This window comes from Pinus tabuliformis, chromosome 9 (genome assembly GCF_031772625.1).
Source record: "Pinus tabuliformis cultivar Carrire ecotype Pingquan chromosome 9, CPIR1, whole genome shotgun sequence".
Taxonomy (NCBI): Eukaryota; Viridiplantae; Streptophyta; class Pinopsida; order Pinales; family Pinaceae; genus Pinus; species Pinus tabuliformis.
In genome coordinates this window covers 1,913,930,352-1,913,937,503 of record NC_142307.1, presented here as the reverse complement: position 1 = coordinate 1,913,937,503, position 7,152 = coordinate 1,913,930,352, and positions in this window count along the sequence as shown.

The window sequence follows — 7,152 nt, the reverse complement described above, 5'->3', positions numbered from 1 at the left end:
ATTTGTTAGATTCTGCTTTTAAAATATTTTCTCTCTCCTTAGCAATCGAAGTCTTGAGGGGATGATAATGGTACCTTAATATACAGTGTTGCACCATACTTTGATTGTTACCACTACATGTAGTAGCATCTTCTTTCTCTCTCGGGGGCTTACTGCGACCTTTTTGTGATCCTTTTACCCCACGAGAGGAATCTTCCAGTGTCTAACTCAATGTTTCTTCCTCTTTAACTCTAGCTTGGGTACCAAGCCTTCTACCCATCCTTTCTATCACTTGCTTGTGGAGTTGATAGAAATGGAAATATTCAACCAAACCTGGAAGGAAGGGCTTGAAATTGAGATTTCTAATTGAAGAACTGCCGTGAAATGGAAAGAGAGAAAGAAAAGATTTTCGTGCTGCATTGAAATGAGGGAGGGCAGGGAGTTGTGATTTCCGCTACCCTGAGAAGTTTGCTTTGTAATAGAAGAGGGATGAAGGCCCACTATAGTGGATATAAAGTCCGAAGACATACGCATTGTTGAATCAAATGCGTAGGTGCAGTCTTCCAATTAAGCGTGAGGATTGGGAGAAGTGACACATGTGGGAGAGTGGCCATATTATTGAAGAATTGTTTACATTGAGGAAGGACACCATTTGAATATGGTAAGAATGTCAATTCTAACATCGAGAGTTTCCAACACCACTTTTTCATCTACATGAGGTAATTTACAATTTGTATATCTTTGTCTCAGTCCCATGGTGAATATATTAGTGTGAGGATCCACTGTTTCATGATCCATATGTTGGACGCTTTACTGAACTTGAGCTTTATAAGGAAATATCTTTAGATATCCAGAAAGTCTCAGAAATTTATTTGAACAATTATTGTCTTGCAACAATGTTTATTGATGATAAATTTCTTGGTAATGTACACATGCATAGAAGAGTGTGACTGATGGCATGGATACTCAGCCTTTCAGGTTGAAATGGCCACCTCTAAAGATAATATTTGGAATATCCTTTGAGCCTTTCTTTGAGATGGCATCCAAGAAGTTGGAGTGAAGACATTAAGGAACTCTATATTTTGACATATTCCAACTGAATCACCAAACATGCAAGAGAAACTAAAACCAGGGGTTATATAAGTAATAGCCCCAGTGTATGGGAAATCCAGGCTTTTAGAGGAATATTTCTGCATTTAATAATTGGATGAGGATGAATATTTCTGTTACACTATGTGTTGTTATTGATATGTTTGGACATTTTGGGTGAACACTTGGCCCATATTCAAGAACATCCAATAATGTTCGAGTCCAAGATAGATTTAAAGAGATCATTTATCAAATTAGTTGTCCATCTATGAAAGAAAATCAAGTTTTGGAAGAGATACGTCAGAGTACTATCAAAGCAGATTGTGGGCCATGTTAAAAAATGGATCAAAAAGGTTTTTAGAATGTTTGCTAAAATTTGACATTTAGCATTGTCTTAGCATTTTCTTATCAACTTTCATGGAGGCAAAAAGTGATAGGAGAAACTTGCACAATAATGGTTGCCACTGGAATGATAAACACAATGAATTAGAAAAATGGAATTTGTTGCTATGATGACACATGGGAAGATACTTATTACTCTCAACATGGTTGTACAGGAAAAATAGTTTTTGCCTTTGAGTATAGTTGATGTATCGTAATGTAGTGGTTGTTTCCCTGCTGCAATAAAACAAATATATATCCATCTCAAGGTGAAAGAATAACACCAGTATACCTTCGAATGACATGGGCTATGTGTTGTGCTCAACAGTTAGGAAAGTCTCTATCGGTCACAGAGCAATGAAGTGATGGGTTTGGGTTTTTGTGCCCGTGTTGTCAAAGTATATCAATACAATTGATGAAAAAACATATGTTCAATTCCCTAGAACATATATTATTTTCATTACTTGTCTAGGATAAATCCATAGCCATAGTTGAGAAATGTAATCAAAATAAAATAAATATGTAGTTCATTTAAACAAATGTGGCATGAGCAGAAAACATATGCACCAAATTACAAAATGTGAAAGTCAAAGTTATGTATAAAAGTTTTAAATTAAAAAATTTCAAATAGTTCCCAGGAAGTTTAACCAATGCAACTGCCCAGCACTCATATAATGGCCATTTGAGAAGGGTCAAATCCATCCATCCATATGAGGAGATCTATAAAAGAAAACAGGGACTTTGAAGAAGGGATCCCTTATTTTTCATACCCAAATGTTGCCCGATTATTGAGAAATGGCCTGACAAGTTAGTGAGGGTTTCCCTTTTGTTTTTGCTTCAGTCTATTTTCATGCTTAGGTTTTTGCTAATATGATGTCATTGGTGGACCTTAATAAATGGTGCTTCACCATACTTTGATTGTTACCACTGCATTTGTTAGCATCTTCGTTCTCTCTCGGGGGCTTACTGTGGCCTTGTTGTGATCCTTTTACCACACGAGAGGAATCTTGTAGTGTCTGACTCAATGTTTCTTCCTCTTTAACTCTATCTCGGGTACCAAGCTTTCTACCCATCCCTTCTATAACCTGCTTTTGGAGTTGATAGCAATGCATAAATTCAACCAAAGCTAGAAGGAAGGGCTTGAAATCTATGTTACTAGAAACTAGAAAGGGGAAACGAAATGAGAAATGACAACGAGACGAGAAATGGAGTTTGGAGATTTCAAATTCAAGAAACGAGGAGAGAGAAAAACAAGACAAATATGAAACATACAACCAAGCATTTGTTTCACATTCAGGAAACGAGGAGAGAGAAAAAACAAGAAAAATATGAAACATAAAACCAAGCATTCATCATTAACATTCTCGAATACTATGGTTCATAGGTAGTTGCTCATAGGCTTTAGCTGATCAAATTGGCCATTACTTAATACTTATAGTGATCAACAAAGATTCCATTTATCACATAAGCCATTCTTGAATACCCATGTTTGATCCTCTAGGCTAGCAGATACAATAGTGAAGAAACACTTGGCACCAAATTCAAGTTTGATTTAGCCTTTGAATTTTCCGGATGAGTACATGATCCCACATACATTGTATATACTCTTGGATGGGACATGAGTGGACCTCAAATTTTGGATTGTATCATTTTCCACACAGTTATTGGGTTATTGTTTTCATGGTTGGGTAACAAGATGGTGGAGATTGAGTTGATCTCCATTGGATATAGAGCCAAAAATATAGGGTTGTCTTGAACTATTGCCACTTGTAGAACCATAAATACTACAACATGTGTTTGCAAATTACCTAACATAACCTCTCTTATCATCGATGAAAAAAGTATTTATGGGATAAAACTATTAATGGGATGGATAATAGATAATATTATTTTTTATATATTAAATTAATGTCTTTGGTTGATGATATTTCATATTATAGATAGTCTAATAGTTGATAAAAGTTTCTATAAGATGGTTTTATCAAAATCCTTTTCCAAATCATTTGAGAGGTTATAAACCAGACCAATGGCAAAAAAAATATCGTTTCCCAATGTTTATATAAAATAATTAATTAACTAGAAAAATTAACTAAATTATTTAACTACAAATTTATAAAAATATATATATAAAAACCTTATACATTTAAATTTATAATTTTATATAAAAATACACATTTTAAATGTTAGATACAATCACTAAATCCACTTTTAAATAAAAGAAACACAAAAATAACAAAAAAAATAATTGTAAAAAATTAACCATACACTACTACACATCAATGGCTACAATTAAAAAAATAACATAACTTTACCTAATAAAATCCCTAAATAGTCAACGTTGTTAAAGATATATTAAGCACTATTGCAAGGTGTTGTCACTAGGGATAACACCCAACCTATTTGCAACAAACCCAACCTATTTGCAACAAACATGTTCCATTAGCACCTACGCTATATATGGTTGACTTCTAACCATAGACTATGAAAATGCCTTCAAAAACTATCCAGAAAACCAATACTTTTTATGATTCATGTCTACGTCCAATCGGGAAGAGATCCATATTGAAAATGAACCATATTAACATTTTCGATAAAACAGTTTCAATAAAAGAACAGTTTTTGGAAAACCCAGTTTCTTCCATTAAAAAACTAAAACTACCGTATAAAACATTGTTTTCGTACCGTTCCATTTTTATACGGTTTTTTCATAAACGAAGACTTCCATTCCGTTTTTGGTAACAAAGCTTGAAATTGATATTTCTGATTAAGAACTATCGTGAAATGGAAAGATAGCAAGAAAATATTTCTGCCTTGCATCGAAATGAGGGAGGGCAGGGAGTTACCCTGAGAAGTCTACGTTGTTGTTTTTTCCGGTATTTTCCTGTTGTGGTATACTACCAAACTACTATTTTTGTAAATTCTGGTGTGGTATACTACTAAACTACTATAAGATTCATATATCTAACATAAATTTCATTGCCAATATAGTAATTGTGGGGCTAGTTCATTTGAAGCTAAATTCTTAAAAAAAAAAACCCAAATAACCTAATTTCAGGTGAAAAAGTTGGTAGATTGTTTGAAGCAATTGAAATTGAGGAAGGAATTAAAGGAGAGAAAGGGTACCTGTGCAAGTATTTTCTTGGGCTCTTGAAAGAAGACCAAGGCTTCTGATCCTTCCATCGTGGTCCAAATTTTCCCAGCGAAAATAGATCCATGTTTTGTGAGCAAGCCATTGAAGAGATCCTCCTCAATCTTATTTCTCAATGCATCCAAATTCAACCATGAAACAATAACTGCCAGTGAATTACTGCAACATTTCATGTGAAAATATAAAACAAATTTGAAAATCAATTCTAAGAATGGCCATCGATCTAGAAACCCTAAAAATTGATCCAACGACCTGTACCTGTTTCCATATAGCCACAGATCAGATTGTACTATGCCCATGGTCTTTCCTTTTTTTTTCAACTACTCAACATACATTTCATGTGAAAATATAAAACAAATTTGCAAATCAATTCTAAGAATGGCCATCGATCTAGAAACCCTAAAGATTGATCCAGTGACCTGTACCTATTTCCATATAGCCACAGATCAGATTGTACTGTGCCCATGGTCTTTCCCTTTTTTTCAACTACTCAACATTCATTCGAATACACTAAGGCAAGGAAGAAAACTTGTTCTGGTCTTTATTTTTTTTCAACTACTCAATATTCATTCGAATACACTAAGGTGGCAAAGAAAACACGACATAATGGTCTTTCCTCTTTTTTCAACTACTCAACATTCATTAGAATATACTAAGGCGGGGAAGAAAACGCGGAAAAATGGTCTTTCCTTTTTTTTCAACTACTCAACATTCATTCAAATACACTAACGCGGGGAAGAAAATGCCGCAAAATTGTCTTTCCTTTTTTTTCAACTACTCAACATTCATTCGAATACACTAAGGGAGGAAAGAAAATGTGACATAAATTAAATTTTTAATTTGGATGATCGTTAAATTTTTTAATTATAATTATTTATTATTATTTTATAAATTTTAAAAACATTATATTTTACGAATATATCAAAATGTATGGAATGTATATTTTCTTATCTTATTGTATACTCATTTCAAAAAATTATATTTTTTATTTTTCAAAATTACAAAATAATTAACCATGTTGTAAGTTGTAATTTTAACCAAATTCAGATTTGGATTTTATATAACTAAAAAAAAAACTATAAATATTTTTTATTAATGTTTAATTATCTATACTAATGTTATGGGTTTCCATGTTAGTTAAACAAATGAGATTTGGTTTTATAATTATTATGTCAAACTTTAAAGCTAAAAATTAACTTTTAACAATGCAATCTTTTATAACCAATTTGGATGTAGTTCATTGTTATGGCAGTAAAAATGAATCTCATGAGTCAATTTGGTTGCAGTTCATTGTGATGGTAGTAAATAATGAATCCACATTGGTCTACTTCCACCCAAGGAACCATTGATCTTTCTCCATGAATCCGTAATATTGTACCAAGAAGCACCATAATGTATGGCATTTCTATTTCCCACAATTGAAAAAGCACCATAAATCCTTCTACATGAGAATTTTGCTTCTGTATTGTTGAACTAAACATGGCAATGGGAAGCCAAGGGGAAAGGTTTGTGCATCTAAGATGGATACGCTGATTACATAGATGTGGTTTTCTAAGCTTTTTCATTAATCAAATGTATATTTGAGGGGGAATTCAGCCATAAAAAATGCTTGACTGAATTTTCATAGACAAGGGTTGATTCTACTTTGAATTTTGATACTTTGTGTTTACTCACTTTAATTTCATTACATATAACTAATAATTTGCAAGTCCTTGTCTCATTTGATCTCATTTTATTTCAATTGTGAAGTGACTAAGCCTTGAACCCAAAATCCTCATAGCTAAGATTTACAAAGTATGCATTGCGTCATTTCCTCTCATTTTACTTCAGTTAAATGGAGTAACTATGCCTTAGCCCCAAACCCACACAACTAAGCTTTGCACACTACAGAATCCTCTCTCTCCCTGGTATTGCACTTGGTTTAGATATATGTTTCTTAGAAGAGAAGCAATGTCTCACTAAATACCTTACATGTTAACTTATCTTCTGATCTCATTACATTTTCCAAGCATTGAGGACATTAATAAAATTTCAAAATTCAATTTCACACTCATTTGATGTAATCACCATGTTCCATCAATTTCAGGTAAACTCTACAATTAAATGTAAGTAATTGTTTTGATTTTTTTCATTGATTCTAAATTATCAAGTGAGAAAACTGCAGATGCATCTTTATTTTTAAAGTACAATCATCCAAAAAAACTCATCAAAGACTAAAGATAGGTTAAAACCTTTATGGAGTGAAAAATATTGTTGGTATCCTCCAGAATAACACTACTTTCAAAAATTGGGTTCAGATTTTACCACAAATGCAAGAACCAAAGTGAGAAGCTTATTTTAAAGTTTTTATAACATGCTGTATTATAAAAAAAATTGAAGCACACAATACAAAATGTTTTGTATCTAGTATCATTCTAGATAGAGAAAAGTACTCGTTAGGCTATCTATGACATGAGTAAGAATTGCTACCCACCTACTTTCAAAATCATCATGGATATTTAAATATTAAAAAATAAATTGATTAGGCTACCTATGACTAAATAAGAGTTATTCCC